This window comes from Lagenorhynchus albirostris, chromosome 19, assembly GCF_949774975.1.
Source record: "Lagenorhynchus albirostris chromosome 19, mLagAlb1.1, whole genome shotgun sequence".
NCBI lineage: Eukaryota > Metazoa > Chordata > Mammalia > Artiodactyla > Delphinidae > Lagenorhynchus > Lagenorhynchus albirostris.
The window spans coordinates 9435368-9454863 of record NC_083113.1 but is presented as its reverse complement, the minus strand read 5'-3'; positions in this window follow the sequence as shown (position 1 = coordinate 9454863).

Genomic DNA, 19496 nt, shown 5'->3' with positions numbered 1-19496 from the left:
CCTGGTGAAGCTGGAGGGGATACCTGTGTACCTGTGCCATTTCACATGTGTTTGTAGGACAGGTACCTGCAAGTGAATCTCTGGGCTACAGGGAAAGTGTATCTAAAATGTCATTTGGATCCAGCCAAAATGCTCCCTGCTTACAGGAGCCCCCCCACCCCTTGTTTGCTCATAGCTTTACTACGGTATGGTCTCACTATTTTTATTTTATCGTGCATGGTTACCAGTAAGGTTGAGCACCTTTTCATATGATCACTGGTGGTTTTTTCCATGCTGGTTCAAACCTTTGGACCATTTTCCTCCTGGGCTGTTTTCTTGTTTGTTTATAGTAGCTCTTTATTTATTATGGATCCGAAGACTGTCATACCTGTCACAGACATTTCTTCCAGGCTCTTCCTTTAACTTTGTGCATGGTATCTTGTCAGGAGTGTCCACTGCTTTTAGTTTTCTGTTAGTCTTCGTCTATTTTTTATCATGGCCTTTAGGCAGGTTGCTCCAGGACAAGATGTTTATAAAAATAGAGCAGGCAATTTATAAAACAAATGGCTGAAGGGAGAGACTAACGTCAGAGCCTCCTCCTTCCCCCCACATCACAATTTAAGGAACTGTTCCTGCTGTTCCTCCCCCTCTCCCATCTTAAAAAGGACTGTTGTACAGACAAGAACACTGCAGTGTGCGTGTGTGTATAGGGGAGGGGGCAGAGGATGGTAAGTTGAGGTGCAAATGGAAGCCATTTAGTGTCTGCTAAAGCCTTAAGCCCCAGCCTTTGACCCAGTAACTTCATCCTGGGAAGAGAGTCTGAAGGAAGCTGCTGGAAAAAGGGAGGAAACTCTTAATGTCCAGAGATGGCCAGCAGAGCATCTGTCAAATGCTGGGATACCCGGGGGATGGAGTGGTCCCAGCTACCCGAGGGCAGATTCTGCCAGCCGGGGCATTAGGCAGTGTCCTCAGGAAGTTTTCACTGTTAAATGTCCTGGGGAAATGCATCTGTTCCCCTGTGTGCAAAAAACACGGGGTAGCAGCAAAGACAGGTTTGTGGGTTTCCCTGCATGTCAATTATATTTCACTTCTGATTTTTACATTAAAAGAAAAAACTTTAAAATGCTGAACTCTAGGTAAAGATTTGCAAGCTGCAGTGGTGCCCTGATGTCGGCAACTTCTTTTTGAAATGCATAAAATAAAGGGGATGAACGGACAAACAAGTTCAGGGAAATGTTAACGGTAGAATCTGGGTGCTGGTGCATGTGGGTGCTCCCAGGAAAACTCACTTGCCTTTACTGTTTGAAAATCTTGCTAATAATTATTGGGAAAAAGCACATTGGGATTTAGCGTGATGCTGATGGAGGCTTAAGGTTCAAAGTCAATTAATTAACTTGCACTGGTCCCTTCCAAGGTCCTACACCTCCTTTCGAACTTGTAACTTACAATTTTTCCTGTAGCGGGTCCCCCAAATTGTAAAAGCTTCAGACACCACAAAACCTGAATCTTCCCAATTGTGGTATTAAAAAAAGTGAATTACCCACCAGTTGAGTGGTGCCTGAATAAATGATAGTGCATCTATACTGCAGAGGGAGCTAGAGTTGGTTATTTAAAGGATGGAGGCCATCTGTAGGCAGCAGCCTTAAATTGTGGTTAGGAGCATGGACTTGGGAGCTAGAGTCTTGATTTCAAATCCCAGCTCCGTTACATACTAGCTGTGTGACCTCGTGAAGGTTACTTCACCTCTCTGTGCCCCAGAGTCCCCATCAGCAAAATGGACATAATGATAGTGCCTACTTCATTGGGTTATTCCAGGGGTGGATTCTGCACACAGAAGTGCTCAGGACAGGGTCCTGGCACAGAGTAAGCCCTAGAGGAGTGTATTATAATGTTAGGGAAAAACAAAAATGGGGGAAAAAAAAGTGTGGAAACTTGCAATCTGTGCCAAAGACTCCTCACACATGCTCCTTTGACCCACTGATTGCACTCTTGGGAACATGCCTGAAGGAAATGGCCGGAAACTTGGGGAAAAGCATAATGCAGAGGCAGGTCGGTCGGAGTGCTGTGTAGAATGGAAGGAAGCGTGGTAATGGCCGTGGGCTGGGCCTGGCCACTCGGGGGAGGGAGGCCTCTGCGGCCACTAACCCAGGGGTCGGAAGCACGTGTAATAACTGGAATGTGTTTATGTTCTGCTCTTTTGTGGAATAAAGCAAACAGGATCTGCCCCTGTCCATGCTGGGGTTCATTGAACTAACCCTGTGCCCAGAGTCTCGGGTGGGGGATTCCAGGGGATGCGTTTTCCATCTTCAGCCTTTTTCCAGCTTTTCCAAACTTTTTTAAAAATAGGAATTCAAAATGTGGACATAGATGCCTTGATGTGCTGTTTGGAAGATTAGAAACAGAAACAGTCCAAATATAGACGATGGGAAATGGGTTTTTATAAGTGAGATGTCTACACAATGGGGTATTTCATCACCATTTAAGGAAAAAAACAGCTTTGGGGAGAATATTTTTGGGGGGGATGGGGAGGAATTTTTAATGATCGGCGGAAATACTTATGGTCTGTCTCAGAGAACTGTTAAATGGGGAAAGGATTATGACTCTAACTGGTTTAAAAATGTAAATAAACATAGGCAGAGAAAGGCATTTCGGAAGATGTACACCAGGGTTACCAGGGACTACGCTCGGATGGTGAATGATGCTAGATTTGTATCTTCCTCCTTAAATCTGCTTTTATGTATCTTCTCCACTTCACTGGGGCAAACCCTGGGTGGGCTTTGCCAACCTCCACCCACCCTCCTTACAGCAGGGGCTGGAGGCAGCAACTGCATTTCCCAGACGCCCTTGCAGCTGGATTCTAGGTGTAGAACAGGCCCCAGCGGTTAGAGTCCCTCCAGAGACATGGATGGCAGAAGTGACCCCAGGGTCACAGCCAGTACTGGGCGTTCTTGATGCCCAGAGGTTCCCTGGAAGCAGGTGGGTTCTGTGCAGCCATCCTGGGCATTATCCCTAGAGCCCAGCCTAGGGCCCAGCCTAGAGCCTGCTGCCCCAGACTCCCTTGGTTTTGTAAGCACCTGATTCCCTGTATTAAATCCCTTCCTGTTTAAAACACCTGGAGTGGTTTCTAGTTAGGCTCTGATCCCTGCCCAAGATGCGTTGTTTTTACGCTCAGGAAAGTAATTTTTTAAATTCTAAGAGCTTTCCGAGGTCTGCAAGAAACTAAACCATTTCTGTGACGTTTTTGCTGTGTTCATTTGCCATCCAAAGAGATGTTGGCCCAGAGAGGACAAGGGGCTTACCCAAGACCACACAGTTTGTAAGAGTCGGGCCAGGCAGAACTTTGTCCATTCCACTTAGAGAGCCCAGCCTTCCATGAATGAGGCAGGAGCACAGATAGATAGATGGCTGAGGACACCTCCAACCCTTTGTGCTCACCCGCCCCACAAGTTCATGGCGGGGGGAGGGGGGAATTGACCTATGGTCTAAAATCCTCCTGTGACCCAAACTCTAGAGTGACACATTAAGTCCCCCAGGCCAAAAACCTGGCAACATCATGGATTCCTCCCTTTCCGTTAATGATAATGTCATTTAAACAATTAATACTTGTTCCATAATTAGAAGGCTGTCTCTGTCCCACGTCCTTGTTCTGGTCCCAGTGTGACAGGCGTTCTTGTGCTCCCCCCACCTCTTTTTTTCTTTACCATTGAGGAATCTGAAGCACAGACAAGGGAAGCGACTTGTCCAGACTTGAGATTCTACCCGGGTCATGTCCATTCTCCCTTTGAAAGAGCTCTTGCATTTGTCCCCACCCCCACTTACCCACCCAGGTACTAACTCCAAAATACTGAGTCCTCTCCTAGTAATTGACATTTGAGCAGAGACTGGAATAAAACAAGGGAGGCAGCCATGAAGATATGACAGGAAAAATTGTTTCCAGGTGGAGAGAACAGCCAGTGCAAAGGCCCTGGGGTTGGGAGCCTCAGGAAGGGCAAAGAGACCTGGGCGCCTGCACCCAAGTGAACCAAAGAGAGAATGTGGGATGTGAGGCCCGTGATGCAACCTGAGACGGCATCATGCAGTGCCATTCAGACCATGTGAGGAGAGAGAGTCCCTCTGGCCGTGGTTGGGGAACAGACTGTTGGGGGCAAGAGATGAAGCGAGAAAGCAGCTGCAGTAGTCCAGGTGGGAGATGACGGTGCTGGACTAGGGTGGAATCAGTGGAGGGGAGAAGCAGTCAGATTCTAGATTTTGAAGGTGAAACGCCCAGATTGGCTGAGAGGTTGCACGTGGACGTGAGAGGGTGGAGAGAGACCAAAGATGACACCGAGGATATTCTGGGTGGAACATTTGGATGGAGCGGGATGCTCGATGAGGAGATGGGACATAGATGGTTTGGGGAACACAGGTTCCCGGAAGCAGAGCACTAACCCGTTCCTGGCTGGTGAGGAGAGGCAGAGGGAGACAGAGAATGAGTGAGAACTGAACGGATGGAGGGGGAATAGTAAAAAGCTGGTTAACTGAGATGGGGACAACTCAAGTAAAAGGGGGCTTGGGGCAGAGAAATTCGTATTGAATTTTGACCAGATCGAGCCCGAGTTGCCGATCAGGCTTGTAAAAGGCAAAGTGGCGGAAGTGGCCGGATCCAGGAGTTCAGAGGCCCGGTCGGGGAGAGACTGGGGCGGTCAGCAAGTGGGTATTGGTGGCATTTGAGGCAGTGGGAGCTAAGTAAACAAAAGCAGGAGGAGAGGAGAGAGGGGGATGGGAGAGGGAGGGAAGGAGGCGTGGAAGCGGGCGGGGATCAGCAAAAGGGACCCAGCAAAAGCGGCCAGAGAGGTGGGAGGGAATCTGGACTGCAGAGGAACCACTCCCACGGGCTGGACATGCCCCAGCAGGGAGGAGGGTTGGCCAGGAGGTCGGGTTCGGGATGGATTGCTGAGAACTGTCCTGGGGATCCAGGGCGGGGACGCCCCTGGTGACCATACCTGGAGCGGTCTCATGGCGCCGCCCGTGGTCCTGCGTGAACATTAACGTCCCCCTCTCCCAGAGTGTCGGGTGCGGACTGTCAGATGCAGGATCTCGGAAGTTCTAGACCCTAGCGAGTTGAGATGCTGGAGAGACGGTGGCCTCCAGGGGAGCGCCGAAAGCCCACACCCGGAACCAGCTGGCCTGGAGGTTCCCAGGTGACCCTAACTCCCCCTCCCCCTTACTCAAGACCCCTCAAAGGACCACATTGCAGCAGGCGGGACAAAAGCTAGACCCCACCCCCCAGGCGAGGGGCAACGCTTTCTGAATGGGTGGAGCAGATCGGAGGCGGGGGGTCGGCAGGGGTCCTCGACATGGTGAGGTGATGGAAGGGCGAGGGCCAGAGGGACCATAGGAGAGACAGGGATCCTGCCATGAAGGGCGTGTGTAGATCCCGGTGGGGGCGAGGGCAGGAGGGGCAGAGACAGTTACTCAAAGGTTCTTGTCACTTTGCTGTAGGCAAGGCGTGTCAGGCCTCACCTCTGACTACTCCCCTGTCCCACCTGCCCTGTACCTTCCCCCATTTGCCAGGCAGAGACCTTACCCAGAACTCCTAGGGGCTGGCAGGCATCATTTCAGCCCATCCATACATCACTGGATCCATCTATCCATCTATCAATCCATCCATTTCCATCCACTTATCTGTCCATTGGTCCATCCGTTTATCCATGCAACCAAACATAAAGAGTGCATGCTGAACGGAGCCCGCGTTTCCGCAGAGTTGGAACTCCCGGCTCGGGGTCTCTTCCCTCCGCCGTCACGGAACTGCCCCGGAGCCCGAGGGGAGGGCGGCCTCACTGAGGCTGCCGGCTCTGGAGGGGCCCCGGCGGCTGAAGCCGCGACAGTCGTGCGGACGGCGGGCCGGTTGTTTCAACAAGTAACTTAAAAACAAAATGGAAAAACAAGGAGGTTTGTGCCTGAGATCATGCTGATGTGAAACCAGGGATGGCCACCTTGTGCCAGCCATGTGGATAAAAGGCTCTAGGTGCTGCAGCCCGGAGTCAGTGCTGAGCCTCTGAGGTGGGAGAGCCAACTTCAGGACACTGGTCCGCAAGAGACCTCCCAGCTCCACGTAATATCAAACGGCGAATGTCTCCCAGAGACCTCCATCTCAACACCAGCACCAGCTTCATTCAACGACCAGCAAGCTACAGTGCTGGACACCCTATGCCAAACAACTAGCAAGACAGAACACAACCCCACCCATTAGCAGAGAGGCTGCCTAAAATCATAATAAGGCCACAGGCACCCCAAAACACACCACCAGACGTGGACCTGCCCACCAGAAAGACAAGATCCAGCCTCATCCACCAAAACACAGGCACCAGTCCCCTCCACCAGGAAGCCTACACAACCCACTGAACCAACCTTAACCACTGGCGGCAGACACCAATAACAACGGGAACTAAGAACCTGCAGCCTGCGAAAGGGGACCCCAAACACAGTAAGATAAGCAAAATGAGAAGACAGAAAAACACACAGCAGATGAAGGAGCAAGATAAAAACCCACCAGACCTAACAAATGAAGAGGAAATAGGCAGTCTACCTGAAAAAGAATTCAGAATAATGATAGTAAAGATGATCCAAAATCTTGGAAATAGAATAGAGAAAATGCAAGAAACATTTAACAAGGACCTAGAAGAACTAAAGAGGAAACAAGCAATGATGAACAACACAATAAATGAAATTAAAAATACTCTAGAAGGGATCAATAGCAGAATAACTGAGGCAGAAGAACGGATAAGTGACCTGGAAGATAAAATAGTGGAAATAACTACTGCAGAGCAGAATAAAGAAAAAAGAATGAAAAGAACTGAGGACAGTCTCAGAGACCTCTGGGACAACATTAAACGCACCAACATTCGAATTATAGGGGTTCCAGAAGAAGAGAAAAAGAAAGGGACTGAGAAAATATTTGAAGAGATTATAGTTGAAAACTTCCCTAATATGGGAAAGGAAATAGTTAATCAAGTCCAGGAAGCACAGAGAGTCCCATACAGGATAAATCCAAGGAGAAACACGCCGAGACACATATTAATCAAACTGTCAAAAATTAAATACAAAGAAAACATATTAAAAGCAGCAAGGGAAAAACGACAAATAACACACAAGGGAATCCCCATAAGGTTAACAGCTGATCTTTCAGCAGAAACTCTGCAAGCCAGAAGGGACTGGCAGGACATATTTAAAGTGATGAAGGAGAAAAACCTACAACCAAGATTACTCTACTCAGCAAGGATTCAGATTTGATGGAGAAATTAAAACTTTACAGACAAGCAAAAGCTGAGAGAGTTCAGCACCACCAAACCAGCTTTACAACAAATGCTAAAGGACTTTCTCTAGGCAAGAAACACAAGAGAAGGAAAAGACCTACAATAACAAACCCAAAACAATTAAGAAAATGGGAATAGGAACATACATATTGATAATTACCTTAAATGTAAATGGATTAAATGCTCCCACCAAAAGACACAGACTGGCTGAATGGATACAAAAACAAGACCCATATATATGCTGTCTACAAGAGACCCACTTCAGACCTAGAGACACATACAGACTGAAAGTGAGGGGATGGAAAAAGATATTCCATGCAAATGGAAACCAAAAGAAAGCTGGAGTAGCAAGTCTCATATCAGACAAAATAGACTTTAAAATAAAGACTATTAGAAGAGACAAAGAAGGATGCTACATAATGATCAAGGGATCGATCCAAGAAGAAGATATAACAATTGTAAGTATTTATGCACCCAACATAGGAGCACCTCAATACATAAGGCAAATACTAACAGCCATAAAAGGGGAAATCGACAGTAACACATTCATAGTAGGGGACTTTAACACCCCACTTTCACCAATGGACAGATCATCCAAAATGAAAATAAATAAGGAAACACAAGCTTCAAATGATACATTAAACAAGATGGACTTAATTGATATTTATAGGACATTCCATCCAAAAACAACAGAATACACATTTTTCTCAAGTGCTCATGGAACATTCTCCAGGATAGATCATATCTTGGGTCACAAATCAAGCCTTGGTAAATTTAAGAAAATTGAGATTGTATCAAGTATCTTTTCCGACCACAATGCTATGAGACTAGATATCAATTACAGGAAAAGATCTGTAAAAAATACAAACACATGGAGGCTAAACAATACACTACTTAATAACGAAGTGATTACTGAAGAAATCAAAGAGGAAATCAAAAAATACCTAGAAACAAATGACAATGGAGACACGACGACCCAAAAACTATGGGATACAGCAAAAGCAGTTCTAAGAGGGAAGTTTATAGCAATACAATCCTACCTTAAGAAACAGGAAACATCTCAAATAAACAACCTAACCATGCACCCAAAGCAATTAGAGAAAGAAGAACAAAAAACCCCCAAAGTTAGCAGAAGGAAAGAAATCGTAAAGATCAGATCAGAAATAAATGAAAAAGAAATGAAGGAAACGATAGCAAAGATCAATAAAACTAAAAGCTGGTTCTTTGAGAAGATAAACAAAATTGATAAACCATTAGCCAGACTCATCAAGAAAAAAAGGGAGAAGACTCCAATCCATAGAATTAGAAATGAAAAAGAGAAGTAACAACTGACACTGCAGAAATACAAAAGATCATGAGAGATTACTACAAACAACTCTATGCCAATAAAATGGACAACCTGGAAGAAATGGACAAATCCTTAGAAAAGCACCACCTGCCAAGACTGAATCTGGAAGAAATAGAAAATATGAACAGACCAATCACAAGCACTGAAATTGAAACTGTGATTAAAAATCTTCCAAGAAACAAAAGCCCAGGACCAGACGGCTTCACAGGCGAATTCTATCAAACATTTAGAGAAGAGCTAACACCTATCCTTCTCAAACTCTTCCAAAATATAGCAGAGGGAGGAACACTCCCAAACTCATTCTACGAGGCCACCATCACCCTGATACCAAAACCAGACAAGGATGTCACAAAGAAAGAAAACTACAGGCCAATATCACTGATGAACATAGAGGCAAAAATCCTCAACAAAATACTAGCAAACAGAATCCAACAGCACATTAAAAGGATCATACACCATGATCAAGTGGGGTTTATTCCAGGAATGCAAGGATTCTTCAAAATATGCAAATAAATCAACGTGATACACCATATTAACAAATTGAAGGAGAAAAATCATATGATCTTCTCAATAGATGCAGAGAAAGCTTTCAGCAAAATTCAACACCCATTTATGATAAAAATCCTGCAGAAAGTAGGCATAGAGGGAACTTTCCTCAACATAATAAAGGCCATATATGACAAACCCACAGCCAACATCATCCTCAATGGTGAAAAACTGAAAGCATTTCCACTAAGATCAGGAACAAGACAAGGTTGCCCACTCTCACCACTCTTATTCAACATAGTTTTGGAAGTTTTAGCCACAGCAATCAGAGAAGAAAAGGAAATAAAAGGAATCCAAATCGGAAAGGAAGAAGTAAAGCTGTCACTGTTTGCAGATGACATGATACTATACATAGAGAATCCTAAAGATGCTACCAGAAAACTACTAGAGCTAATCAATGAATTTGGTAAAGTAGCAGGATACAAATTAATGCACAGAAATTTCTGGGGTTCCTATACACTAATGATGAAAAATCTGAAAGTGAAATCAAGAAAACACTCCCATTTACCATTGCAACAAAAAGAATAAAATATCTAGGAATAAACCTACCTAAGGAGACAAAAGACCTGTATGCAGAAAATTATAAGATACTGATGAAAGAAATTAAAGATGATACAAATAGATGGAGAGATATACCATGTTCTTGGATTGGAAGAATCAACATTGTGAAAATGATTCTACTACCCAAAGCAATCTACAGATTCAAATGCAATCCCTATCAAACTACCAATGGCATTTTTCACAGAACTAGAACAGAAAATTTCACAATTTGTATGGAAACACAAAAGACCCCGAATAGCCAAAGCAATCTTGAGAACGAAAAACGGAGCTGGAGGAATCAGGCTCCCTGACTTCAGACTATACTACAAAGCTACAGTAATCAAGACAGTATGGTACTGGCACACAAAAACAGAAAGATAGATCAATGGAACAGGATAGAAAGCCCAGAGATAAACCCATGCACATATGGTCACCTTATCTTTGATAAAGGAGGCAGGAATGTACAGTGGAGAAAGGACAGCCTCTTCAATAAGTGGTGCTGGGAAAACTTGACAGGTACATGTAAAATTATGAGATAAGATCACTCCCTAACACCATACACAAAAATAAGTTCAAAAGGGATTAAAGACCTAAATGTAAGGCCAGAAACTATCAAACTCTTAGAGGAAAACATAGGCAGAACACTCTATGACATAAATCACAGCAAGATCCTTTTTGACCCACCTCCCAGGGAAATGGAAATAAAACCAAAAATAAACAAATGGGACCTAATGAAACTTCAAAGCTTTTGCACAGCAAAGGAAACCATAAACAAGACCAAAAGACAACCCTCAGAATGGGAGAAAATACTGCAAATGAAGCAACTGACAAAGGATTAATCTCCAAAATTTACAAGCAGCTCATGCAGCTCAATAACAAAAAAACAAACAACCCAATCCAAAAATGGGCAGAAGACCTAAATAGACATTTCTCCAAAGAAGATATACAGACTGCTAACAAACACATGAAGGAATGCTCAACATCATTAATCATTAGAGAAATGCAAATCAAAACTACAATGAGATATCATCTCACACCAGTCAGAATGGCCATCATCAAAAAATCTAGAAACAATAAATGCTGGAGAGGGTGTGGAGAAAAGGGAACACTCTTGCACTGCTGGTGGGAATGTGAATTGGTAGAGCTACTATGGAGAACAGTATGGAGGTTCCTTAAAAAACTACAAATAGAACTACCATATGACCCAGCAATCCCACTACTGGGCATATACCCTGAGAAAACCATAATTCAAAAATAGTCAGGTATCAAAATGTTCATTACAGCTCTATTTACAATAGCCAGGAGATGGAAACAACCTAAGTGTCCATCATCGGATGAATGGATAAGAAGATGTGGCACATATATACAATGGAATATTACTCAGCCATAAAAAGAAACGAAATTGAGCTATTTGTAATGAGGTGGATGGACCTAGAGTCTGTCATACAGACTCCGCGGCATGTGGGATCCAGGGAAGCCCTGAGCTGTAACTTTAATATTTGTGCACTATACTGTGTTAAAAAGGTAATTTAAAAAATATTTGTGCACTATACTGTGTTAAAAAGGTAATTTTAAAAAAAGAGGATGGGGCTTCCCTGGTGGCGCAGTGGTTGAGAGTCCGCCTGCCGATGCAGGGGACACGGGTTCGTGCCCCGGTCCGGGAAGATCCCACATGCCGCGGAGCGGCTGCGCCCGTGAGCCATGGCCGCTGAGCCTGCGTGTCCGGAGCCTGTGCTCCGCAACGGGAGAGGCCACAGCAGTGAGAGGCCCGCGTACCGCAAAAAAAAAAAAAAAAAAAAAAAAAAAAAAAGAGGATGGACAGGAAGGCCTCGCCTAGGAGGTGACATTTGAATAAACACTCCTGTCACCAGCGCCACTGAAAGTTCCGAGGCTTCTGCAGGTACCGTATTCCTCAGTGTAGCCCGCACCAAAATACTTGCCCTAGTTCCTTTGGGTACCATATTCACCAGAATATGTCACACGAGATTCCTGCCTCCTACCGTTTGCACCTGTGTCAGTGGCTCAGTATGCCCCATGTGAATGAAAGAGGCCTGATGGAAACTCGGTGGGACTTTGGACAAATCTGCCTCCAGTGGAAGAAGAGCCTATAAGCCCTACTTTACAACATTTAAAATTGGAAATATGCCCTTTCCCTTTAAGGATGTAAATTGGCTTCTGATCAGCCAAGGTCCAGTCTGCAAGGAAGTGAACCCCCTGCCCCCACTCTCCCCCCTTCAACTTGCCTGAATTCTAAGCGCCTGGTACTAGCCTAGAAAGAGATAAGAATTATCACAGGGAGAGGAAGGTAAGAATTCTCCTGGTGTTAACAAATGACCTAGTTTGCATTCCTGTTTCACAGACATTTAAAAAAAATAAATTTATTTATTATTTTAGGCTGTGTTGGGTCTTTGTTGCTGCGCGCGGGCTTTCTCTAGTTGCAGTGAGAGGGGGCTACTCTTCGTTGCGGTGCACGGGCTTCTCATTGCGGTGGCTTGTCTTGTTGCAGAGCACGGGCTCTAGAGCACACGGGCTTCAGTAGATGCGGCGCGTGGGCTCAGTAGTTGTGGCTCACGGGCTTAGTTGCCGCGCGTCATGTGGGATCTTCCCGGACCAGGGCTCGAACCCGTGTCCCCTTCATTGGCAGGCAGATTCTTACATTCTTTATACCATTCAATTGTATCCATTAATATAAGAGACTCTCTAATAAGCTTACTAAATATTTTCTTAAAGATACGTTTATCTGACAAGTATTTACTAAGTGCTTGCCGCGTGCCACTCACCACTTCAGAGGCTGGACACATACCAGGAGGGAAGAAAAAACAGAAAAACACGGAGTGCACATTCTAGGTGGAGGAGACGGCTAACAGCTTAAAAAAAACCAAACAACAAAAAACTAAAGTAAGATACATAGAATGTCAAGGGCGTAAGCGCCATGAGAAAAAGGGGGTACAGAGGGCTGGAGGAGGTGTTGCAATTTTAAAGAGTGTGTCAGGGAAGAAATGACATTTGAGCAAAGATCTGAAGGAACTGAGGAAAGAGCCCTGTGACTGTCTGAAGGAAAAGTGTTCTAGGCTGTGGGAACAGTAAATGCAAAATCTCTGAGGTGGGGACTTCCCTGGTGGGCCAGTTGTTAAGAATCCGCCTTCCAATGTTGGGGAACTAAGACCCCACATGCCGTGGGGCACCTAAGCCTGGGTGCGGCAACTACTGAGCCTGCGCGCTCTGGATCCCATGCACCACAACTACAGAGAAGCTTACGCGCTGCAACAAAGATCCTGCGTGCCGCCACTAAGACCCAACGCAGCTAAATAAATAAAAAGATAAAACAAACAAACAAACAAAACCCAAAATCTCTGAGGTGGATACATGCTAAAATACAGACGAACCTCGAAAAAGTTATGCTAAGTCAGACACAGAAGACGATGTAGGGACTTCCCTGGAGGTCCAGTGGTTAAGACTTCGCCTTCCAGTGAAAGGGTGAAGGTTCATTCCCTGGTCAAGGAGCTAAGATCCCACATGCCTCGCGGCCACAAAAAGAAAAAAAAAACCATAAAGCAGAAACAATATTGTAACAAATTCAATAAAGACTTTAAAAATGGTCCACATCAAAAGAAAAAATCATGTATTGTATGATTCCATTTACACGAAATGTCGAGAACAGGCAAATCCATAGAGACAGAAGGTAAATTAGTGGTTTCCAGTGGCTGGGGGGAGGGGGGAGTGGGGACTGCTTAATGGATACAGGCCTCCTTTTGGGGTGATGAAAATGTCTTGGAACTAGATAGAGGTGCCGGTTGCACAACACTGTGACTATACCAAATGCTTCTAATGTTAAGTGTTAGATTAGGTGTATTTTAACACAATTAAAACACACACAACTCCCGTCTCCCATCGCCACCATTTCCTATAAGAAATGATCACAAGACCATTTTTTAAAAATACAGGGTGTACTCTGTGAATGTACCAAATGCCACTGAATCGTACATTCTAAGATGGTTAATTTTATGTGATGTGAATTTAACCTCAATTTTTAAAAAAGGAAAAAACTCCACAAAAACCACTGAAGAGGCGTGTCAGTTTTGTTCCGGGAAGAGCAAGGAGGCCAGAGTAGTTGGAGCGTAGTGAGGAGGGCATAAGGTCAGAGAGGTAAAGAGGGGGTCAGAACATCTGGGCCTGTGGTCCACGGTGACTTTGGGTGATGAAGCCGGGAGTGAGCAGACGCTGGTGGGGACCGGCGCCCCCTGGCGGCCGCATAGGGAACAGACTGTGAGGGAAAGTAGGGCAGGGCAGGAGCTCCCTGAGTCCTTCTCGGAGGTGGTAGGGTCTCCAACAGCGCCCGCAGGTGGAGGTGCAGAGGGGTGGGTACATCCGGGATACATTGTGAAAGTAAATCCACCATCACTGACTGATCTACAAAGAAAGAAGCCAATGGACTCCAAGGGTTTTTTTGCCTGGTCTGGAGTTGCCATTTCGAGATGGGGAAGACCGGAGAAGGAGGGGCCCAGAGGTGGGGTGGGCGAATCAGGACCTCAGGTTGCTGGTGCCCGTTAGACGCCCAATTGTCGGTGGCAAGTAGGCAGCTGGATGTAAAAACCTGGCATTCAGGAGTGGAAGTATGCATTTGGAATTTGCATTAACTATATCCCAAATCCGTGAAAAATGCCCATTCTCTCCGTACCTAGTGCAGTAGAGTCGAAATTTCATAAAGCGATTCCTGGCAGCCCCCTCAAGCCCACACACAATGGGACAGCGAACAGCGTGGCGTGGTTTGTGTTTTAGACTTTTTCTTTTGCGTACCCTCCTCTGGGTCTGACCAGGGTTACCAGTTGTGTCAGGGTCCCCAAACCAGCCCCGTGTTCAGGGATTTGCTAGAAGGTCCTAGAGGAGTCCGTATAGAGTTGATGGATTGATTTCTTTTGGCCGCGCCATGCGGTTTGCAGGATCTCAGTTCCCCGACAGGGATTGAACCCGGGCCACAGCAGAGAAAGCCGGGAATCCTAACTGCTAGGCCACCAGGGAACTCCCTAGAGTTGATTTATTATAGTGACATAGTAGGACACGCAGCGGATCATAATGGGAGAGTCTGGAGAAATCCGCGTGCAAGAGTCCTTATGTTCACTCCCTCCCATGAGGGCTCACCCTGAGCACGTTTCCCCAGCAATGAAAATGCGGCAATGTGTATGCAACGTTTCTGCACAGAGAAGCCCATTAGAGGGACTTCCCTGGTGGCACAGTGGATAGGACTCTGCGCTCCCAATGTAGGGGGCCCAGGTTCTATCCCTGGTAGGGGAACTAGATCCCACATGCATGCCACAACTAAGAGTTCGCATGCCACAACTAAGGAGCCCATGTGCCGCAACTAAGACTCGGTGCAACTAAATATTTTTTTAAAAAGTTATTAGTTAAAAAAAAAAAAGAAGTCCATTAGAAACTCAGGACCCAAGCGTTTTGGGGAGGCTATTCACGTAGGTACCCTCTACCCAGCATGTACCCAAATTCCAGACTTCCAGAAAGCAAGCAGACATCAGCAGCATAAACCATATTGTTTCGTACAGTCTAGGCAGACTGAGCACTCTTATCTTTAGGAAAGTTTCATATCCGTGGAGGAAAATGTTTATCAGCCAATTTCCCCAATGCTAGGCGAGGGCCAACCTTGCATGCAGACTTTTCTAAGGCTAGCCGACCCAAGACTGCTATAGTAACTGCTTCTGACACTCTAGCTACCTCACCCCCTTGATGCCTGCAGGTTGAATCTTTATCTCTCTAAGAGGCCAAGTGGCAGTGATGGATTTGAACAAGATGAGAAGCCAGATAAGAAAAAAAAAAAAGCATAAGCTCTAAAAGAAGATATAAAACCCTTCAACTTCTCTAAGAAAATAGAGGAAGAAATTTTAGTGACCTTAGGTTTGATGTAGATACCTTATATATGACACCCCAAATCATGAAGTATAATTAAAGGGAAAAATACACTGGACTCATCAAAATGAAAGTCGTGCTCTTCAAAAGACACTGTTGCAGAAAGGAAAAGGCAAGCCACAGACTGGGAAAATATTTGCAAAACAGATATCTGACAAAAGACATATCTAGAATATATAAAGAACTCTTACAATGTAATAATAAGAAGAAAACTCAATAAAAAATGGGCGAAAGATCTGAGGAAATAGACACTTCATCAGAGAAGACATAGGACTGGCAAATAAGGGCATGAAAAGACTTCATTAATATTTAGGGAAATGCAAATTTAAATCACAGTGAGATACTTCCCTAGGTCCATTGGAATGCTGAAATTAAAAAGACTGATTCTCGGGCTTCCCTGGTGGCGCAGTGGTTGAGAGTCCGCCTGCCGATGCAGGGGACGCGGGTTCGTGCCCCGGTCCGGGAAGATCCCACATGCCGCGGAGCGGCTGGGCCCGTGAGCCACGGCCTCTGAGCCTGCGTGTCCGGAGCCTGTGCTCCGCAACGGGAGAGGCCACAGCAGTGAGAGGCCCGCGTACCGCAAAAAATAAATAAATAAAAATAAATTTAAAAAAAGACTGATTCTCCCAAGTGCTGGCGAGGATGAGGATGGAGCAACTGGAACTCTGGCGCCCCTGCTGGTGGGAACATGAACTGTTACAACCACTGTGGACAACAGTTGGGCAGTTTCTTGAAAAGTTAACCATACACCCACCCTCTGATCCGGGGCTTCTACACCTAGGTATCTGCAAGACAGAGGAAAGCAGGTGGCCGTGCAAAGACGTATGTGCATGAAGGTACAGAGCAGCTTTGTGAAAAGCTGAGGGAGCCCCCCAGGCAGGACCAAGCCCTGAAGTTCACGGGGCTCCCGGGACAGGTCTACCGGCAGGCGCTGCTCTAATTGCTAAAAGCTCAGGCGTTGGGACGGGCTCAGGGCTCAGGGCAGCCAGCACCTCATGGGGAGGGCGAGGCTCAGCAAGGGGTGGACTTGCCAAGGCCACCCAGCCAGGTCTGGCTCTTGGGACCTGCAGGTCCCACGTCAGCAGTCCCAGAGAAGGCAGAGTGTGGGGAGGAGTGAGGGGGTAACCCCAGACGGCGAGGGGCACCCTGAGGTCACTGTCCTGTCCCTCACGTCCCCAGTGGAGGGCTTCCCCCAACCCCCACCTGGGCTCATGGTATCTCGGTTCGTCGCCGCCCCTGGCCTCCTGCTCCTGCGTGTGCAGCACCTTGGGGATGTTGGCGAAGATGCAGGTAGGGTGCAGCACGGCACCCTGCTTGGTCTCGGTGTGGGAGATCTGGAGAAGCTGAAGGTGGGCGCCAGTGACAGAGGCCTCGGACCTGCTCTTCCTGCTGCCAGGTTCCCTCCTCCTCGTCAACTCAAAGTCCCCTCCTCCAGGAAGCCCTCCCTGACCTCCTCCCAGGCTGGTCAGATGCCCCCTTTGGATGCCTCCAAACTTAGCCCCGCCCACTCTGGGTCTTCTCCATCTGGGGACAACATATATCAGGGTCTCGGTGAATGTTTGTTGAATGAATGAATGAAAGAGTGAATAGTACTAAACAGTCTGGACCTGTCTAGAGGGCACTGGGGGGCCCACAGAGAGGAGTGACAAGGTCAGGTCAGTGCTTCAGGACACGCTCCAGGCTCCCTCTCAGGCGGGGGCCTCTGCACGTGCTGGTCCCATGAATGGTGGAGTCAGGGTCCTCCCCAGACAGGCCCGGTCTGCAGAGGGCTCAGTGGTTGTCCCTGGGGTGGGGGTGGGGCGCACAAGGAGGAGCCACAGCCTCAGGGGGGCCCTGGCCCCCGTGCAGAACGACAGTCAGATGGGGTGCCCCGCCGCTAGCCTTACCTGCATCAAGGTGTTGAAGACATTGGAAGCGTGATGGGGTTCCAGGTCACTCTCCAGGGCCACCTGATTAGACACAGAGTCTCGGGCAGCGTCTTCCCTGGGGCAGGGGTGGGGCAGAGGCTGGACCTCCTGGCTTCTCGGAAGTCCAGGTCTCCTTCACCCCTTGGAGCTTTCGGGGTCCCTGACAACTCCCCATCCCACCTGGCCCACCCCACCTGCCCACCCCCCTTTTCTCCATCTTGCCGACAGGAAGGTGGTTCAGAGCACAGGCTCCACAGCCAGACAGTGGGGTCATATCCATGCTCTGTGCCTGGTGTGACCTCATCCAAGTACCTCAGTTTGCCCATCTGTAAAATGGGATAACACATTTCCTGCCATTTAGGCCCGAAGGAGGCTTTTGTTTCATTGTGTATTTAATAACAGAGCTGCCTTCCCTGATCTATTTACAAAACTCCCCAGCCCAGCACTCCCTGCCATCCTTCCTGGCTTTATTTTTCTTCCCAGCACTCACTATGCTGTAAATAAATAGGAATCCTTATTTATTTATGATTTCCCGTGTCCGTCTCCCTGACCATAACATGAGCCCCAGGAGGCAGGGACCATGTCTGTTTACTGCGTGTGCCCGAGCCTGGGCGTGGATCACCGTGAGGCTGTGAGTGGGAGCCTGCATGTGCTGTGTGATTGGGCTGCAGTGTCTCTGCCTGGGTGTGTCCCTGGGGTGGTGTGTGGTTGTGCAATGGTGTTCATGCCCAGATACATCCAAGTGAGAGTCTGTCTGGGTTATTGGTAGGTTAATGTTTTGTGTGTGTGTGTGTGTGTGTGTGTGTGTCCGTGGGCATTACTGATCATGTCTCTGTGTGCAGCTGTGCGGTTGTGTATCAGTGTCCGTGGCCAGATTCAGCAGTGTGTGCTCTGTATACAATTGTGTGTCCCAGTGAGCGGGATCTCTGGGTGAGCTGTTGTGTCTCTGTCCGGATACATGTGTGTTGTGTTATTGTCCAGGGTACAGTTGTGTGTTCTACCACGTGGCCGGGTAGAGGCGGCAGCCATAGTGCGTGAGTTGCGCATTTGGAGGTGTAGTTGTGATCCTGGCTGGGTAGGGGCTGCGCTGTTGTATAGGGAGAGCCTGGTGTGTTTTTGTGTCATTGTGTAGCAGAATAGAGGTTGGTGCTGTTGCGTTGTGTCTCTGGCTGGGCTGTGGTTTGTCTGAATGTGCAATTGTGTAGCCAGGTAAGGGGGAGAGCTGTGTGTTACCATTTGTGTGTGTGTGTGTGTGAGAGAGAGAGAGTGTGAGCAAGGGATGCATTCCCAACCCCAGAAGCGTGACTACTGTCTCCAGCCTCCTCCACTCCTGGGCAACAGAGACCTCTTTGTTCTCAGTGGCAGAAGGGGGGCGTCTCTCACTCTTCAGTCAACAAAACAGCCTCTGAGCATCTGCCCTGTGCCCAGCCACTTGCTGGGTGTGCTGAGAAAATGTCAGACCTGGGACAACCAGAGTGGTTTGGGCAGTGATGGGGGAGCCCCATGGGGACCCTGGCCAGCCTGTGGGGTTTGGGTGGCCTTCCTTGAGGACAGCATTGTTAGAAGATAATTTTGGGGAAAAAAGGGAAAATCATGACTCATACAGATCTAAAAGCGAAAACATGTTAAAGATTTCACTTAACACTGTCAGGTGTTATAACTGGTTCAAAGGAAAATCAACAAACAGACGCATTTATAGATCAGGAATATTGAAACAAAAATGCAAATAGAGGCAAAACATTTGGGGGGTTCTTATGGTCTGAATGTTTGAGTTCCCCTGAAGATGATGGTATTAGGAGGTGGGGCCTTTGGGAGGTGCTCAGGTCATGAGAGTGGAGCTCTCATGAATGAGATTAGTGCCCTTATAAAAGAGACCCCAGAGACATCCCCTGCCTCTTCCATCAGGTGAGGACACAGTGAGAAGGTGGCAGCTATGAGCCAGGAAGAAGGCCCTCACTCAACCAT